This window comes from Biomphalaria glabrata, chromosome 16 (genome assembly GCF_947242115.1).
Source record: "Biomphalaria glabrata chromosome 16, xgBioGlab47.1, whole genome shotgun sequence".
NCBI classification, from domain to species: Eukaryota; Metazoa; Mollusca; class Gastropoda; family Planorbidae; genus Biomphalaria; species Biomphalaria glabrata.
Window position 1 is genome coordinate 304,310 of NC_074726.1, and position 21,552 is coordinate 325,861.

Here is a 21,552-nt window from a genome sequence, read left to right on the forward strand (position 1 = left end):
TGACTGAAGGATTATATATATATATATATATTACTATGAATAAAGATAGGACAAAAGCAATTAAGAAAACTACATGACAAATGTAGAGAGTATAGATTCCCTATTCATCATGAACTGCCAGGTTTCTTTAATCCACTTAGTTTGCAATCTTAGGTACCCTACCCTGATTAAGTGTTGCCTGAAAAAGTATTTTGAGCACTGGTGCTAGCTCGTGGCTTAGTTCTTTAAATTAAGCTAATATGAGTTTTCTTTGCCTCAACTCTTTTCTTCTGACCCACACATAAGTCAGCTCTGCAAAGATATCTCTATCTGCAGCTGGGCAGATTAGACCAGATCTGACCATATTTGACAACAGTCAACAAAAAAAAGTTAGCTGTGATATTCATACTCTCCTGCCTTGACTACTGCAATCCCGTGCTAGCAGGTAGGTATACAGGACAACATCATCATTCAGCTAGAGCAGGGGTTCTCAACCTGTGGGTCGCGACCCCCTTGGGGGTCGATTGACAATTTGCCAGGGGTCGCCTAAGACCATCGAAAATATAGATTGTTTTTTTCTATTCTTCTATTGCTGTGTGTGTGTGTGTTAAGGGGGGGTCGCGTTAGAGTGGGGGATTCTAAAAGGGGTCGCCGACCTTAAAAGGTTGAAAACCGCTGAGCTAGAGCAAATTCAGAACAATGCTGCATGAATGGTCCTATGAAAAACAAGAAGTGATTCTGCTACTGCTCTCTTGTGTACACTCCATTGAATGCAAGAATTGACTACAAAACTAAGAATGTCCTTTTACTTTAGTGAACTGATCACTCCATATGTTAGAGAGAGAGCCCTGCAGTCCATGGACTCAATGTGACATGTTTCTCACTAAAAAGTTACAGTTTGTGGGCCTTTTCAGTGCTTGTCTAAAGGTTTCGAACTCACTCCCCATTGATCTCAGACAAACAGCTTGCTTCACTACTACATTCAAGAAGAACATTAAGACCTATCTGTTCAAAACTTTTTTTTTAGATTAATGGGTCATTTTAACACTTGAGTTTATGTCTGTTATGTAATAGCTTTAATAGTATCTAAAAAACAAAAAAAATTGAATGGGTCCTTACACTAATAGATAATATTCCAGTTCTTAACATTACTCTTACTGTAATATTATGGTTCTACACTCTAACTGTAATATCCCAGTTCTACAGTCTTAACATGACTCTTACTGTAATATTCCAGCCTAATGGTCCAAATTTTTTCCTCTCAAGAATAACAGCATGAAAAAAACAAATGCCAAAAATGATCTTCCTCCAGTCCATTCCCAGAGCTGTTATAAAAATTTTTTTAAATTTATATAGAAACAATAACACAAGTTAAGTCAGTCATTATTATTACTAATCTTTAAAATGTCTTTTTTTTTGTCATTTTTAAATTAAAAAATCAATCAACCTACACTATAATAACAAATATAACAAATATGGAAAAGCTCCAGACCTTTGTTAACAGATGCCTACGCCGCATATTAGGAATTATGTGGCCAGAAAAGATAACTGCTATCGATTTGTGGGCGAGAACTAGACAAAAGCCCATAGCCCAAGACATCACAAAACGAAAATGGAGCTGGATAGGACACACCCTGTGAAAACCAGCTACCAATGTTGCAAGGCAGGCACTTGACTGGAACCCACAAGGAAAGAGGAAAGTGGGCAGACCCAAGCAAACCTGGAAGAGGTCAGTCATCAGTGAAGCTGAGGGTACTGGAATGACATGGCAGAAGATGAAGAAAGCTGCTCAGAACCGAGTTCAGTGGAGAGGTGTGGCTGCGGCCCTATGCTCCCCTGGGAGTGCACAGGATTAAACCAACACTATAATAATCCATACACAATACATAGTGTAAATAACATTATTACTATTAACACAGAGGACTACATTATCATCTCTCAATACTATCATAGTGTTGGAATTTATTGTTAATTATTAAAAAAATTTTCTAACAAAAACAAAAAAGTCTTACGGTGGTCTTCAAAAAATGAAGTTGACATATCTATGAATGCCCTTCTTAGATTGGCTCTAATGCCCTTAGGTGGCTCATTAGTGACTTTGACACTATTCTGAAGAACACTGACAGGGAAATGTTTGGCAGGCATTGAAGACAGAGTCTAAAGTTACTGTGTAAAAGTGAACTGGTCTCCTGGATATTTTTTATAATGTCTTCCATGGCATTCATCCATGAAGAGGCTAAATGGCAATTCTAAAAAGAATTTTTCAGTTAAATTTAAACTAAATGTTTTGGTTTAAATAACTTTTTAAAGCAAAAAATGTTAAGTCTTTTAAAATTAATACAATCAAATTTTTAATTAATATATTTATAAATCTGGGGGAAAAAAATCTATGTTTATACAAAAATAACAAACATTGGTTTCTGTTTAGTCAATGGCTAGGAGAGATTATAATATAACAGTTACCTATATACTTTTTGAAAATGACAATTGGAAAGGTCTAAAAAAAAAAATGCTAGCTTCTGTTCCTTACCTGTACAAAAACCCATTCACCAAATTTGGTTGCATTCTTGATCATTTTATCCGCCACTGGACCTTGACCTTGGCCAAGTGAAATTGATTTCACACTATAAGTGAATAGTTAAAATAAGGAATCAAACCTACAAATTACTTTCTAAATGTGATGAGGATTTAATAAAAACAACCACAATGTAATTAAGCAATAACTAATCATCCATAAATAAAATTTAGGAAATGTCATGTCTTTCGTTAGCTCTAATAATAACATAATAATTAAATTTCCCTTAGGTGAAATTCAGAGAGAGACAGACCCCTTTACATCGTTTTCGTTGATCTTACTAAAGCCTTTGATATGGTCAGCAGAAGTGGCCTTTTCAAACTCCTAAGGATAATAGGTTGCCCTCCCAAACTACTGAAGTTTATTGAGTGCTTTCATGAGGAAACGAAATGTACTGTCAATTCAATGGAGCCCAATCAACACCTTTTGGGGTAAGCAGTGGTGTCAAGCAGGAATGTGTGCTTGCACCTACTCTGTTTGGCATATTCTTCTCCTGTCTACTGCATCATGCGTACAACGACATCAACGAAGGTGTGTTTCTCCATACAAGATCCTCTGGAAAACTATTTAATGTATCAAGGCTGCGGGCAAAAACCAAGGTTAGGAAGCTACTTATCAGGGAACTCCTGTATGTTGATGATGCAGCTATTTTGGCTGATTCTGATATTCAGCTTCAATTCCTAGTTGACAAACTATCTGCTGCTAGCCAGAAGTTAGGCTTAAACATTAGTCAAAGTAAGACTAAGATACTAGTCCAGAACACAAATACTGCACCTCAAGTAAACATTAATGGCCAACCACTAGAAGTTGTGGATCACTTTTGCTATCTCAGCTCCATCATATCCAACAATACTCTACTGGATAAAGACATTAACAACAGGATAGCCAAAGCAATGGCCACCATGTCACAGTTGCAGAAAAGAGTGTGGGACAACATATTGCTGACTAACAATACTAAAGCCCTAGTCTACTGGACCTGTGTGGTTGAGCACCTTGCTATACGGAAGTGAAACTTGGTCAACTTACTCATGGCAGAAAAAAAGCTGAATGTCTTCCACCTCCGATGCCTAAGGCGGATCTTTAAAATAAGGTGGCAAGATAGGATAACCAATAAGGAAGTGCTACAAAGAGCAGGATGCCAGGACATGCGCTCTGTTATCAGCAGCAGATGCCTTGGCTGGCTTGGCCACGTTTGTAGAATGTCAGTAGATCGACTTCCACAAGATATTCTGTATGGTGATCTAATAGAAGGCAGGAGAGCCGCTGGTCGCCCACTTTTACGTTATATGGATGTATGCAAACGCGACATGAAGCTCTTCAAAATTGACACTAGCAGCTTGGAAAAAGTAGCTTTGGATAGATCTACAAGAAGAGAGAGCATAAAAGAAGGGTCTCGGATTGCAGATGCCATACACTACAGAAGCAGAAAGAAGGGTGATAATGCAATGGCGCCTGGTGATCACATATGCCCAACCTGCGATCACAGCTGTGTATCAAGGATTGGCCTCTTTAGTCACACAAGATGTTGCAAAGGGAAAAGATCGTCTCTCCTGACGTAAAATGCCACAGAAATTTCCCTTAGCCAGCTTGCTCCAAATTAAAAGTTATACAAAGAAGAATTTATCAAATATATAATTAAACTGTATTAAGATAAAACAAATAAAAAATTGATAGGTTTCAAATAAGTAACACTTCTATCCTTCTGATGGTATTTATATTGTATCATCAGAGGGATAACATACCATCAGAACTTTTAAAATACAATGGCTCAAATATAACAAAATTTTTAGGACTATCTGCCAGAAAATATGGGATTAAAAAAAATATTGCCACAAGAATAAAACCAAATTTTTTTTTATTCCACTGCTCCAGAAAGAAAACTTGAGACAATAAAAAAACAAACAAACTATAGAACGATAAAGTCTAATAGTTATCCAAGCAAAATAATGCTGAAAATAATTTCAACAGACTCAAAAGTTGAGGAGGTCCTTTGCAAAGGTAGAAGCATTCTTGAACATATATTTAACATTAGACTGTTAAAGGAGAAAATGTCTTTAACAGCTAAATAAACTGGTACACGACTTCACAGATTTAAAAAAAAACACGTTTGACTGGTTTTGGCATCATGGTATGTGGTAAGTGATGGGGGAGTTCAGCTTGGATAAAAACATTATCAATAATATCGAAGCCCTACACCCTAAGGTAAACAGCTCAATACTTCTGCACAACAAAGTTGGAGAAAGTTTTAGGACATCCATTGGAGTGAGGTAAGGATGCATTATCTCTCCAGCTCTTATTAACATATTTCTGAAGCATATTATGATGGAAACTCTAGAAGGATTTACTCCTACTTGACCATATAGGCAGCCTTTGTCCATCTCGGGTTTGAAGAGGATATAGACCTCATTGGGGAAATTTCAGACCAGGTACAAGATATTACTTCAAAACTGTATACTAGAGCAGTCTGCATGGAAATCAGTGCTGATAAATTCAAAATACTAGTTTGTGCTGGAGATATAATGAGATGTTGAGGATGTTGGGGTACAGTCGAACGAACTAACATTAGAAGAAGTTGACTCATTTAAATACCTATGGTCAAACATTGGAAGAGATGGACTTCAAATCAATAAGAAATAAAAACCCTTTTAAGCTTGGCAGTTGCTGTCATAAGCAATCTAGAGAATCTGGAAAAGTAACAGCTGCATTCTTCCCTAGTGGTCTCTGAACCCCCACATGGTTGTGTAAGTTGGATACTGAACACAGAAAGAAAAAATTCAAATAAATGCTACAGAAAAATGCTGGGTTTTTACTCTTACAAGTCAACACTCTGGATGACAAAAAAAGGAGGAACTTCTCAAGTCTATAATGTGAAAAGACAAAGCTGAGCTGTTTCAGTCATATGGGTAAATTTGAGGAGATTACAGAAACTCTTGGAAAATGAGGAAGCAGGGGGAACACTGTAATAAGAAACTCTCAGTCTAACTAGAGTTAGAGCCTTGACTTTGTGAATGAGATGATGTAGATCTACTTGTATTAAAAGCTAGTGTTGCAAAGAAATCTAGTTCCCTATGTTGTTTCGTTTAAAACTTAATTTTCAAGAACTAACTGATATGAAAGGGCAGCAGACTGACACCAGACAAAAAAGATGTCACAAAAATGGCAGCAGTTTCTCCATGTAAGCTTTATGTTTCTCTTTTCCATAACAATCATATTTAAATTCCCATAGAATTTAGCTTAATTTAAAGAAGACATTTATGGTAGAAAACTAATTTAATGAATATATTTATTGAAAAATGTCTGTGTTTACTTTTCATGAACTCCCATATCTTTAGCAAAACGTAGAAATGATGTCATTGGATCTGATCCTGGAGAAAGAACGAAGACCAGTGGAGTAGTCTTAGACATACTTTCATAGAGTTCTGGCAATGTGACAGGAGGACTTTCAACAAATTGTTTCCCTAAACATTCAGAAACAAACTCTGTCACTGCAAATGTTGTCTAGGATAAAAACAGAATTGACATAATATAAAAGTTAACAATAAATCCAAAAAGGATATAATTAATTTTTATTCACATAAAACCCAAGAAAAATATCTTTGTTGAAAAAAATTTACACACAGTGCTTTATAGTTAGAAGATTATTTTGATCCTAACTGCTACTTTTTTCTATCATTTTTAATGGATCAACAATCTCAATAGCCCCAAGATATCTATTAGCATTGAAGGATAACCCTAGCATCAATTTAGATTAATCTAGATCTAGATCTATTCAATTAGTCTTTCTACCTCAACATTAAGTTAATTCATGTTACAGAGAATATCAACTCCTTTTAAACATTTGAACATTGTGAGTGTAAGCATTATTTTTAATTCATCATATTGTAAAAAGCCAGAATGAGCCTTTAACTGGGAAGAAGTTTGGTTAGCAGGCCATAGATCTAGATTATCCATTTGACTGCCCTAACCCAGGGATCTAAGATGTGATGTGATTTTACAGAGAACCTGTGCCGCAGAACATAGATCTAATATTTAAACTATGACCATGGTAAGAAAACTTAAGGCTATGGCGCAAGATCCTTTGATCCCCTTTGCCAGTTTCACAGTTAGAATAGTAGGTCTATGTACTGGTTTGTAAGACGTGAGTGTGATGCTCTTTCTTGGGCACACAACAAAACTTTTAATTGAAAACTCACCCTTTCCTCACGGAAAACTTTAACAAACATTAATTTTTGAAACGCTGTCAGGCAATCATTCCAATTTCCATTAACTCTATCTGGAAGAGGCAGATCACCATCGTTATATTCAGGGGGATCCAAGACAGCGTAGAGAAAGCGCTCCGGAGGAGGATTTGCTTGAACCTAAAGTTTTTGATATAAAAAAAATCATGCTTTCTCAGTTATAATCTATACAATTTTAAAACGCAAAAACTTTCACAAGCTTCTTGCATTCATAACATTGTAAAACCTAGACCTAAAGGCCCAAGTCAAGCTGAATATAAAATACATCCTTGTTAATAAAATGAGCCTTTTTAAAAATTTTTAACAGTTATTGTAAAGAAAAACACTTTTTTTCTCTTGCCTCCTGGAGTCGAAATACACTGAATGACTACACAACACACATCTCTAATATTTGCTGAACACATTCTTATGGAAAGTTACAAGCACACGTTAACATAACAACAACAACTGATACATTAAATCATTTTCATAACATTCACCCCATACCCCCTCCGGTTCAAATTGTGCCTAGGATTTACAAGGAAAGAACTAAACTAACCATACACCAAAATAATTGTTATCTTGTTCATTTTCTTTTTTTCCAACAGTTATTGTATAAACTTTATGTCCATTGCTTACATAGATTGATAAATCATTATGTAAAATGGGAATACCCACTAGAGAAAGTGAAATAAAAAACTTTATGTTTGTCACAAGGCACTATTGTTTTGTTATTGTCACAAGCACTACAATTTTTGTGTGAAAGATGCCAACTCACTTAATTGTTCCTAGTTGGAGGCTCAAATTTACACTCTTGAATTTAAAGGTTTATGTCTGCATCTTCTGCCTGTTGTTCCTTATGTCTGTATCTTCAAGGTGTTTTTCTTATGTCTGCATTTTCTGCTAATTGTTTCTTGTCTTAATCTTCATGCTTGTTTCTTTTGTCTGCAAGCTTGCTGGTTGTTTGTTAAGTCTGAATTTTTGTGGGCGTCTCCTTAATCTGCATCTTCTGCTTTTTTTTTTTTTTTTTATGTTTGCACTTTTGTGGGTTTTTTTTCATCAGATAACTGGCTTGATCAATAAAATGCATTTTGACCTCATGAATATTATCATCATAAGGTTCAACAAAAGCTGTTGCATTTTTGGTGCAAAGATAGCAACTATCTGCTCTTAATTTTACGATCTTCATTTGGTCCATTTGTTCAGCTTTTTAAGATAGTAATAGAGCTTCGTGAGTTTGTGGTCAGGAAATCCTGATATGAAGCTAAGAACTAACCAACCCAATAAATGTGACTGGACTTGCAATCTGAGTCTAATTCAGTAACACTGGAACTAAAGTACAGAGAGCTGTACACAGTATACATTAATGATTTCAACAACAGATTTTTATTATAGGTTCATCCAAATGTGTTCAGACTAATGTGAATTCTTTATGACCATAAGAAATATAGTGCTTATTTTGATTGTTCATTGCTTTATGTGTATTGGCTCACCAGGCTATATACTATTACAGAAAATGTGTTTGGCTAGCATTACAGAGTAAACAGAAGGGGTAGCAAGAGACTCTTGGGCACAGGATTAAAACAATGAATCTAGAATGACAAAACTAAATTTAGTCATCCTGTACGGAGGCCCCATCAGTTTCTTTATCAAATTGCAATATACTGCAGACAATTTAAAAATTATAATCACAGAATTAATGGGAAATAAAAGTAAGAATTCAAAACATTAAAACACATTTTGTTTTTAAGAGATTGGTAATGAGCCTGGGCTCACGGAACCCATTTGTGCCATGGTTACTATGCCACAAACTGTAAAATATTTTGTATAATTTAGAACCACAATAAAACAATTTAATATATGACAAGTGATTAAGGCATATTTCTCATTCTAAATGCTAGGACAAATTCTTAAAAGTGCTATTTATTTCCTATGCCTGAAATGGGTTGCCTGAATCAGCCAGAAAAACAATGCCTTTGCAGAGTTAAGTCTCTCATTATTATGTACAAATAGATTAAAGAGACAGATTTCAAAGAATGAAATGATCTTTATTGAAGATATGTCCTAATTATTAAGATATGTAGCCTTCAGTTTGATTGAGACTGATTGTTTTAATATTTTTTTATATGGGTAATGCATTTTGTTATCGTTATCATTACCTCAGGGCCTTCATCCAGTCTTATCCATACAGGTGTTTTATCCAAATCATAATGGATGTAACGGAAGTTTTCAGATGTGTCACTCATCTCGCAGGCCATTTTCCAAACATTTAATGGAAGCCACGTTGTGTTTTCTGGTTTGGGGACATTTTGCTGTAGAAAATGTAATGGCTTTTAATTACAATAAAAGAAAAAAAGTTTTTATTTTGATAGAAGTTGTGTGTTCTATAATTGTTTAACCTTCCTCTTTCAATGAGATTCTAAATAATCCATAAATATGTCAAGTTGTCAGTGGTGACAAAGTGTGTTGATTCTCAATGGTTATATAAATTTAAACTCTCAAATCTAATTGATTTGAATAAGCTACAATCTTTAAGATGTACAGAAAATTCTGTGGCATTCAGCATTTTACATCTGTTGAAACTTATAATCTTCCCTTTGTAACTTCTCTTCTGTCTTTTCTGCATAAAGAGGCTAATCATCGATACACAGCCACGGTCACAGAAAATCACTACTCCATACAAGTGTACTATTATTTAAAACTTTTTATTCCTAATGTATATAATAAAATGATAACATATTTATATATCTCTAGGATCTCTAGAAAGTCATTTCATTTCTGTGAAGGCATTTCCTAAAATAAATGAAGTTGAAATAAGAGAAGAAGAGAAATATTAATCAAAATGTCTAGTACCTTCTCTATACCTCCAATAGGTCCACGGAGAAAAAAATTCCACTCCAAGGGAGTTATTTCCCCTTCAGTTTTCATAATCTCTGAGCAAAGCAAAAATGAAAATACAAGCTTGTGTTTTTCAAAGAGACCTCTGAAAGAAAATCAAAGCAACCACTAGAGGAATATCTCATTTCACATGTCACATTAATCTGTAAGTAAGATCAAAGTTAATTTAGTTAATGAATTCTTTAAGATTTACAATATAAATAATGGGTACTTGACATTAGCTAAGAACACCCTTGTTAACCATCAGTAATAGAAACAGATGACCTTTGCATTATCTGCATCTGAAGGATGTGAAAGGGGACCAAGCATACTACAAAATAAAGCATGACCCACAAAACCATATACTAGAGGCACTATGAGATACATTTGATTATTTTATGGCCTCCTTCAGTTATGAAACAACTATTGGTCTCATGTAATTGAGATGAATACATAGGCTATGATTGGAACCATGTCACACATGGAGCAGTCCTCCCCCCTCCCAACCAGCTGATCTATCCAAATGAAGGTTAATGCCAATAAAGTTAAGGGGTAAATTTTATCGGCATCGCAGACTCTGCCAAGGTGTAGCACTGTAAGCTACCCAAGGGTCACTGGCTCTTGATTTTTCTTCAGGGTTGACTCCTGAAAAGTTTCCCCATGTTTGGATATAGCTGCAATGAGTAGAGATTTGAATTAGAGTTTTCCTTCTCCTAGGTGGGTAGCCAGCAAGCTAAGGAGCCCCTTCCTGCCTGAAGATTACTTGTTAAAGCACCAGTGCTCTTCTTTACAGATAACAGTTCAAGCCGGATCCAATATCTGAGTTGGACTAGTTGTCAGAGGGCTATTTGAGACGCATGCCTTTGGAAGCATTTTATAGGCAGTGGAGTGCTTTTTTTTGCATTACACCAATTCCAGTAATGTCAATATTACTGAAACCATGAGACACAATGCAGGTAACAATACAAGAATTACCATAAAAACATTCTTGTAAATACATACTGTAGTCTCTTCTAAGCAAATGTCCAGTCATGTTTGAAGGTCATCAGACTTCTCACTGGTTGAGATTGTATCGTTAAATAGCTGAATAAAATTTTAAAATAATAAAATGGTTAAGATGTTTCTGACTGAATCCTAAGCATTTGAAACATTGGAAAAATAAAGGCTAAAATTCAAATTAAACTCAGACATGATTGCCTAACTTTGGACTGGACCAATTTTCCTTTCAGACAATCAGATGATGGGGAGGGAGATTTTTTTTTTTTTTTTAATTTTATTAGTAATGTGGGTGTAGGGGAGAAAACTACTCTATTCTAGCATCATTTCATTTTTCAAATTTGTTTCAGATTTTCTAAAAAATACACCAAACTAATTTCTACTTCATATTCATACAGATGGCTCCTCGGTCCTTTTGACTACTGCCTAGTCCTGTTTTCGAACCCTACCAATTTATTACAGAGGCACAGATGACAAAAATGTTGACACCTTGTAATTCATTCTTTTAATCACAAAGAAACAATGGATTTTACAGAAGAATCCCATCTAGCCTTGTCAAGAACCATAGCTGCAGTGCTAAAATTTGTTGCAGGTTGGCATCATTATCATCTTATATACCGTCATTGTCATCTAATATACCATCTAGCAAAGCATTCATGGATAATAAAGATTATTATTATAATCGGCTTACAGAGGTAATGTTTAAAGTGGTTCTGCCCATCAGCAACACAATACACAAAGAAGCTAAACATTTTAAAATGAATTTTCTAAATTAGTTAATAATGACACTGTATTTCAAACTTTAACTGTAAATAATGGATATTTTGGATAAGACATATACTGATTGTCAAAGAATATGAGAAAAAAACACATGTGCTTATACATGAGTAAATTATCTGTTTTTATTGTTATGACTATCTATCTGGCTTCCTGGAAACACTGGACTCAGATTGCCGGGTACTTTATCAACTCTAATAAACTATGTCAAATACTGTACAGTTGGAAGTTTGAAAGACTGCACAAGCACTTCACTGTAGAGAACCTTACAAAAAGGTACTGCTCTACTTAATTGAATCATACTAGACTATCTGTTTTGTCCAGAACTGAACTGAACCTGGACTCTACCAGACTATCTTGACTCTGCCACCTCTTCTCTTTATAAAGGGCCAATGAAGGCCTTCTAGGAAATGACAGAATGTCCCCAGACCTTTTTTAGACAAATCACATGACCACATCACAACCTATTTTCAAGTAGAGTGTTCCTGAAGGGCCATCCCTCATCCTGGTTTAATGCTAGCAGTAGATGGCTTCTGTCACCTGTGTGAGCGCGTCATATGCACATCTAACCTTACCCATGTCAATAAGTTCATTTATAACAATATCCTTTTTAAATACTTGCAAAATGTATATGAAGTAAATATGGGTAAAGTTAAAAATTTTACATTTATGCATGGGCCCACTACCATTTGAAAGAGACCAACTTTGGGTACTAAGATCAATACTTATTGGTTTAGGAATGTAAATTACACATACTAATGTGATGATTTTATTGGCTTATCCATTCCTTTACCTGTTTAAAATACTTGAGAGAGAATTGATACATGGGATCTACTTCCCCCATGTCAGACACGAAAGTACATAACCGAACCCCTCTCAGCAACACAGCGATATTTCTCCCGGGCCACACTGATCTTTTCTTCTGTTGTCTCGGATTCAGCAAGTCTTTGTTTGATAACTGTTGAGGTGACCTGTCAAGAAACAATTCAATGTAAGTCTTTGATAACTGCTGAGGTGACCTGTCAAGAAACCATTCAATATTTTTCTTTAAGTTGATCAGAATTAAAAACTAGTTAATACATGTCTGCTATGAATTTTACATCTGAACTTATTTCAACAAGTGTATCTACACTGTTACTTGATGTTTTTACTTTAAATTGGCAACTAAAACCAATTTTTTCCCAATAGCAGTAAAATTTATTGGTAGACACCCTCATGATATAATTTTCTGGTAACATTGTTAGACCCATTTTAATCTTAGAATTTTGTTTAACTTTATGAACATTGTTTTTTCTTGAACCAAGTCTAATAAAACATGATGGTATTTTTTCTGTTTGATTTCTAGTCTTCTACATCTTTGTTTTCTAAATCACATTATAATTATATGATCATTATTATATATTAAACTCTGCTACTGGAATTATAAAAAAAATTATTTTAGTGCTGTGTTACTTCTGCAGAGAGATATAAGGAATGAGAGATCCTCAAGATGTACTTGGGACATTTGAATGATGCTTTAATGGTTATAAACACCCACATTACCAATGGAAACAAGTGAAACTCACACACTTCAAGGCCTATGTGATACTTGCCTTAGAATCATTCAATGTATTGATAAGTTCTTCATTGTCCAATATATTTCCTTCCGATTCAAAAAGTAACTTCAGAATTTTATCTTCAATAGATTTCAGCTGGTTCTTATCAGCATTGATTCTCATGATGATTTCATTTCTTTGTTCTTCCAAGTCTGGTCTCTCTAAACTGACAACATCACTACAACCAATAGAAAGAAAAACAACCTTTTCATGTCTGACCTATTAAATGTAACTAGTTGAAATTTTTACTGCTCCTAGTTAAAAATTAGTCTATTTAAAAACAGATTGTATTCCCAAAAAAATTATATATTTTCATAATCAAAACAATAAAACAACATTTACATAAAAGTAGATTTTATAGTAGTAATAAAAATTGTAATGTATTTAGTTTAACCAATCTTATTTTTTTTTTTTTTTAAACTTTTTAACAATTCGACTGGTTAATTTAGTCTTGAAAGAATGCTTTGGATGTTAAGCCAGAGCTAAAATAAAATGTATGTAACAAGAAAAAAAAAAATAGATGCGAAAGAAATTTTCAACCTAAGAAGTTGATCTTCAAGGCCTTTCTTGGTGACTGTGAAATTGATAACTGTTACTTTGATGCAGACTTCTGGCAAGTAATGTGGATTAGAAAGTTTGGTGGTCATATAGAAGCGAAAGTTTCGATCAGTCTATATCGCTATCCTCCAAGCGAATCAACACACGCCCACCCTGAAAAAGACAACGAAAAAAAAAGATTAAAAAGTAATTTTTATTCAATCAGAATGTTGGCCTAAAACTCTATACATTGGGTATCACTTTGAAAATTTAGTTTTTAACTGCAAGTTCTATCCTTCCAATTTCCTTTTAAGCTCATTCATGACAAATTCAATTATAATTTCACTCATGTTGATTTTATTTATAATAATCTCATTCATTACTAGTTGATTCATCATGATTCTATTTATGGTCATTTCATTTATTATAATATTATTCATGCTAAAATTTGTCCTTATTATTTAATTGATGGGAGTCAGGTAGTGTGATATGCTGGCTGGACTGTTGTTGGATGGTCTCAATAGTACCAGATTCATATCCTACAGTTCAGCGAGAGGTTTGGTTAGGATGAAATTACCATCAAATCTGAAGGAACATGTGAAATATTTTACATGTGAATAGACTTCATTACTTTTAGAAATATTACAAGATAAACTAACTTTTGTTTTAATTTTAAAGATTACATCCAAATAGCTGTTCATTGAATATTTCCTGTAAACATGAGACAGGAGCTAAGTAAAAGTAAAGTTGCCCCTTTCAGACCTTGCTATCTATGGGGCAGATGATGTTAAGGTCATCTGTTTCTATGGCCAACAGTTAACAAGCAGGGTGTTATGTGGCCAGTACATGACCAACCGCCTTTACATTCCACAACTAAAGTCGGGTACCCATTAGAGTTGGGTGGACTCAGGGGCAAATGAACTCCATCTTATATTTTCTTATAATTCCAATAAAATCTATTGTGAGCCTAAACATAAAACTTAGTTCATTCCCTTAGAAAAGGAAAGAAAAATTATCATAAATCAGCCTATAACATAGTTATAATGAGAATGATATTCGAGAATGTTTAAAATATCATTATCTAGATTTCAATCTACAAAGGAATATGGTAAGCAGACAAGATAGGATAAGATGATCTGTTCTCTGCTATAATATAACAAGTAGGCTGTGACCAGAAAATAATTTTCTAATTGGAAATACATTATGACTACATATACTCTATTAAAAAAAAAACCAGGAACATTCCAAGACAACCACTAAGGAGACCAGATACAACACTAAGAAATTCATTGAAAGCATTGGCAAATGGGGAGGGGGGAGGCATTCCATAAAATCATCCTTAACCTTTTATGTATTATCATTTTAGCCTCGCATTTTTTCATTCACAGTTACCTACAACATTATACTATTTATTTTTGTACAAAATATATTTTGATAACTTCAGCAACCAAGATTAGTGTTCTAAAAGATTACAGTAACATTTTTTTTCCTCTCTGTTCAACAATACATTTGCATCTGAACACTCTGCATTAACACTGTTCTGGGCATCTCTTTGAGAATCCTGGGATTAAAGCAAGCAATAGCTTTACTTCACAAATACCTAATTAGGAACACCAAAAAACTCAAAATTTTTTAATCTACTCTTATAGAGAAACATGTTAAGTCCTTAGAAATGAAGCATTTTCATAATGTCAAATTTGATAAAAGTGACCTTACTTATAAATATATAACTGAAAAAAGTCAATAAGGTTACATAAAAGGTTCAAATACCTAAAGGAGTTTAAAACTTGATATGTTACTTGTCATGTAAAGCACTTTAGTTATAGATGGAGAAATGAATTGAATGTTGCACTGACCAAACCCTCAAAACATATTGGAGTCCAAGGGTAGATTACGTAAAGTTGTAACAAGTCAGGAGACATAACTCCATCATTAAACCTTTTTGCTTTTACAAACACAGCTTTTACACACACAGAGAAAATTTTGGTATACAATAAAGTGTTTAAATGTTTAGATGTAATAGAAAAATGTTACCTGTATAAAGGTTTGTTTTAACAAGACAGGTTCTAGTGCTGGATCCAAAGCTTCACCAACATCCTCCATCAAAACAGGTAAACCTCCTCTTATGCAAGCTTCAAGTGTTCTCAGAAAGTTGGAATTTGATAATTTAATAATTTTAAGCTTATTTAGAGCCTCTCTATTTCTGATCCATCTGTTGGCCTGAAAGAAGTGTCAACAATAATACTCAGCTTTAATCAATACAAGTACATACTAGAAACATTATTTGTTTACTTAAAAACTTTACCTGTTCTTGTGGGTCAATCATCAAAGGCCACCTGCGACCTTTAGTTACAAGAACAGCGTTTTCAATTGAAACAGCATCTCTTGGCAGACCGTCAGCATTCCATTGTCGAATTTCATATATATCTGCCAAGACTGACACAAGAGTCATATTTTCTGTTGCAGGTATTTGAAGCTCAATCAATCGTTTAGTCCAACCTGTAGAAAAGTTTTTGTATCCAAATTATTAAATACATTCAAATGTCTTATAATGAATCTAAGTAAAATTAATACCACCTCAACATCCCTAATAATAGGCAGCATTTACAGACCACCAAATTCTAGTTTAGAATACATGCAGGAACTATGTAATCAGATTACTACACTTAAAGAGACAAATAAAAATGCAGTTTTTTGGATTATGGGTGATTTCAACCTACCTGATATAAATTGGAAAACACTAACCATAGATAAACACCAAAACCTTAAGGACATAAATGAGCTTTTCATAGAAACTTTACACAACCTAAGTTTAGATCAAATCATTAAAAAGCCAACTAGATTAAACAACACATTAGATCTCTTCTTAACCAACAGACCTGGATTAGTAGTTGATTATGAAATTATCCCTGGTCTATCAGACCATGAGATCATAAAAATACACAGTCAGATAAAAGCAGTAGCCAATACAAAACCCAAAAGAAAAATCTTACTCTGGAATAAATGTAACCTAACACAACTACACCAAGCTGCACTAAACTTTCAACAAACATTCTTATTAGAAAAAGAATTTCATTAAAAACCATCTTAAAAGCATAATAGAAAATCATATACCAACTAAATACACATCAAACAAAATAAATAAATGCTGGTTTAATAATAGACTAAAGAAGCTTTGTAAACAGAAGGAAAACCTCTATAGAAAATTTAAAGAAACTAATGCAGAAAGAGTTTACAAAAAGTATATAAAAATTAAACACTTAACCCAAAAAGTAAGCAGACAGCTGCAGAGTGAATACATAAACAATGTAATATCTAAAGATAACAACAAAAACCTATGGTCATACATTAAGTCTAAGAAAATGGAAACAACAGGCGTAGCGCCATTAAAAGATGAACATAACATAATACATAATGATAAAGCAAACATTCTAAACAAATACTTTGCATCAGCATTCTCAGCCCCAGGAGACAAAGACATATTACTGAATTTGAACCAAGTAGACAACATAGAAGATATAGTAGTACAAGAAAATGGAATTCAAAAACTATTAGCCAACACCAAACCAAATAAAGCTTCTGGACCTGATGGTATTCCAGCTAGATTACTCAAAGAACTAAGTAATGAGTTAGCCCCAGTTTTCAAAATACTCTTTCAGGCTTCACTTAACCAGGGCAGAGTACCAAAGGACTGGAAAGAAGCTAATGTCACCCCCCTATTTAAAAAAGGAGAAAAATCTGACCCAGGGAACTACAGACCAGTATCACTTACCAGCATCACATGTAAAATCCTAGAACACATAATATGTAGCAACATCATAAACCACTTAGACAAACATAATGTCCTCACACCATACCAACATGGCTTTAGGAAATATAGATCATGTGAAACACAACTAATAGGACTAATTGATGATTTTTCAAAAGGTTTAGATAATAGTGAACAAATAGATGCTATCTTACTAGATTTTTCTAAGGCTTTTGACAAAGTTCACCACCATAGTTTGCTTAAAAAATTAAAATATTTCGGCATTAATGGTCCACTGCATCAGTGGATTAAAGACTTTCTGATAGGGAGAGAACAAACTGTAATAATAAATGGCTCTAAATCAACACCGATAACAGTAAACTCAGGTGTACCTCAAGGTACAGTCTTGGGTCCACTACTATTTTTAATTTACATAAATGATTTACCAAATTGCATTAGTTCAGGAACAAAAGTCAGATTATTTGCAGACGATTGCATAATATATAGAACAATAAAAACAACACAAGACACAGATATTTTACAAAGAGAATTAGATGAATTACAGAAATGGGAATCAAATTGGAGCATGTCTTTCCACCCAGAAAAATGTCAGTTGTTAAGAGTAACAAAAAAACTAAAACAAATTAATTCCACTTATCTTATTCATGGCAAACCAGTATCACAGACTAAAAACGCAAAATACCTAGGTGTTATAATAAATGAAAAACTATCATGGAATCCACATATTGATGAAACTACAAAAAAATCAAACAAAGCATTAGGATTTATTAAAAGAAATTTCTATAAATCAAATAAGAACATAAAACTAAAATGTTACTTAACCTTGGTTAGGCCAATAATAGAATATGCATCCTCCGTTTGGGACCCCTCAACTCAAGAAAACATTAAGAAACTGGAACAGACACAAAATAGAGCAGTGAGATTCATAACAAACGAATATTCACATTTGACTAGAGTAACACCTTTAGTAAAATCACTAAATTTAGAAAGCCTTCAGGACAGAAGGCTCAAAAGTAAAGTAGCAATCATACATAAAACACTGAACCATAATCTTCAAATACAAAAACAAAATTTAATAAAATACTCTGAAAGACACAAAGATAAAGGCACATTCCTCGTCCCATATGCTAGGACAAATTTGTACAAATACTCCTTCTTCCCTAGTGCTATTAGAGCATGGAATGGGTTGCCTGAGCTAGCCAGGAAAACCAGTGACTTGGCAGAATTTAAGTCATTGGTTAATATGCATGACTAAATGCATGACGCGTAGGACGTAATCATCTTCTTTTTTGAAGTAACGTCTGTATTATATAAGATAAGATAAGATACATCAGAGTATTTCAGTCATATCAATTGGTCGTTGTGGTAATATTTAGGTTATGTTATGCTACTTTCTTAAAAATGTTCTTTCTTAATATAAATATTTCTAAAAGTTTTTAACAAATAATTAAATGTGAGAAATACAAGATACAGTTAAGTTAATAATAGTAAAGTAAAGTTCCCCTTTCAGACCTTGTGGTCTATAGGGCAGATGATGTAAAGGTCATCTGATTCTGTGGCCTACAGTTAACGAGGGTGTCATGTGGCCAGCTCAACGACCAACCGCCTTTACTTTTCCCCAACTAATGTCAGGTACCCATTAGAGCTGGGTGGACTCAGAGGCGCCCAAGGATCCTGAAATTAAATATCCCAGTCTTCACTAGGATTCAAACCCCGGACAACGGTTAGGAAGTCAAGCGCTTTACCGCTCAGCCACCGCGCCTTCTAAGTTAATAATAATTGAAGTAAAATATTTTGTTTCTAACTACTAAATCATATATCTGAGAGTAAAGCATAACTAAATAATGAAAAATCAAGCTAGACCTAGTAATATTTTCAAGAGTTATGAGAACAAGAAGTTTGTATAATTTGATGTTTGGCCAGGAAGGTATACAGTCTCAAATGATCAATTCAAAAGCAGAAAGCAGGAGGTTTGGACTAGAAAGTAGATTATCTTTATCTTTGAAGGAACATCCGTAACATGTAAAACATTTTATAAACATTTTTTTAGAAACAGCCTTCACCATTTTCAAAACCTAATTCATTTTGTACTTTTCATATTTTCTTATTGAGGATGATTAGTTGCCATGTATCAAGATTAATGGGCAATTAGGAAAACTTATAACTGAAATGAATCAAAAGCTGCTACAAAGGTCTAAAAAATTTATTTATGTATCCAACACAATACTTAAGCTAGTCAAAAAACAATCAGTTAATATGGTATAAGCAGACATTGCATTAATAAAGGTTTTGTTTTTTAAGTTTTGGACATTCATTCAGAAATTAAGATTATCATGTACCAATCTAAACTTCTTGAGAACCAAAGCAGACAGCAGTGGGAAGGGTTCAAACTGATGACAGTTTTAAAGGCATACCACACGACCAGTTTTCTCTCTTAATGGTACTAGTTTTCAAGGGTGTCTGTATCTAAACATTTTAAAAGTACATTGTTTTTGATGTTTAGACTTACCTTCTACAAGTTTTTGCCTGTAAGTAGAAGTAAAGGCTCCATAGTAAGCTACACAAGCTGCTGCTATAAAAACATCTCCTACTACATTTTTCAAATGTACATCAAATTTGGCAACACTTTCCTCCCAACGAACCTATAAGAAACATGATGTAGAAAGAGAACAAATACTATGGCCTCTTTCAGTTGCAAAATTACTATGGAAATGAGAAATGAGATGAATGCCTGGGCATTAGTTATGGTTGGAACAATGTAACCCAAACAGCTATTTTCCAATTTCTCAGCACAGCTGATGAATCCAAAGGAACAGCAAGTGCTGATACAGAATGCGAAATGCGGTGGCGCTGGCTCTGCAAACTGCCTTAAGGTTGTCTGCTCCTTATTTTTCCTCAAGATAGACTCCCAAAGCCTTTCACATATTTGGGTATAGCCGCAAGGCAGCAGAGGTTTGAATTCAGTTTTCCTTCTCCTAGGTGGGTAGCCAACCAAGGCTAATGAGCCCCTTAAGCCTGAAGCTTACTGGTTTAGGCACTGGTTACACATTTTCCCCAGTTAGTGATAACATTTCTCCCATATCTAACATCTAACGGGTAGAGGCTGTTTGTCAGAGGCTATCTGAAAGCCATTGAAAGTATTTTTTAGGTAGTGGAGTGCTTATATCCATTACCACTTTTAACAACCTTGCAGAACAGAGAATAAATATTTCAAGGAGCAGAGAATAAATATTTCAAGGAGCAGAGAATAAATATTTCAAGGAGCAGAGAATAAATATTTCAAGGAGCAGAGAATAAATATTTCAAGGAGCAGAGAATAAATATTTCAAGGAGCAGAGAATAAATATTTCAAGGAGCAGAGAATAAATATTTCAAGGAGCAGAGAATAAATATTTCAATGATAAAGATGAGAACTAAATGAGTTTCTAGTAATGTCCCATCCTTATTTAAACATGAAATCATGAGATTGAGATGTTGTTTCAAAGATAGTTGAGCTATTGAAATGTATATTTTTTTAAAGTAGAAATATGAAAAAAAAAAATCACACCAAAAAAGTGACAAAATCATTGTAGTCTCACACTTCTTTCTAAGACTGTGTGCCATGTATGTCTCATCTCCAGTATGGAAATATGGTTTTAGTGAATGAATGCACATATTTTCAAATCGTTAATTTATTCCTCAAGGTGATATTTTTGTTTGATCATTTCAATTTATCTTTGATATTATAAAAACTACGCCCAGTAGGCCAAGTCTGACTAAGAATCATATTTTAATGTTATAATAGTTCTCACAGATTTTAAAATAACCTACTTGTTCATCAGCTAAGGCTGTTGTCAGTTTGGAAGAGCGTTTCAATCTGGCGGCAGTCACAGCCATGTTTCTTTCCATACTCTTGTCAAAGACAGCCTGAAGATTTTTAATTTGTTTCTCCACTTCAGCCAGTTGGTCTTGTTTAGCTTTGAGGACACTTAAAACCTCATTGAGAACGTCTTGAGCCTCAGCCAGTCTGACAAGGAAGAGATAATACATCTTGTAATAATAATATACCAACTATACATATACTTCTGTAATAATACTATATATATATATCCCATGTTCCACTGTCAAAGTGACATCATTATGATTTAGTACAAAGTTTACTAATTAATGACCACTAAAGTTGTATTAAAACAAGTCTAAGAAAACAAATATAATTGAATATTTTTTTACTTAGACCTAGAATGATTTAAA

General features: G+C 34.0%; 1 pseudogene; it reads right to left on the reverse strand.

Annotated features, from left to right (window-relative positions):
* Window positions 1-21,552, reverse strand: part of LOC129923406 (dynein axonemal heavy chain 6-like) — a 79,254-nt pseudogene that overhangs the window by 12,956 nt on the left and 44,746 nt on the right.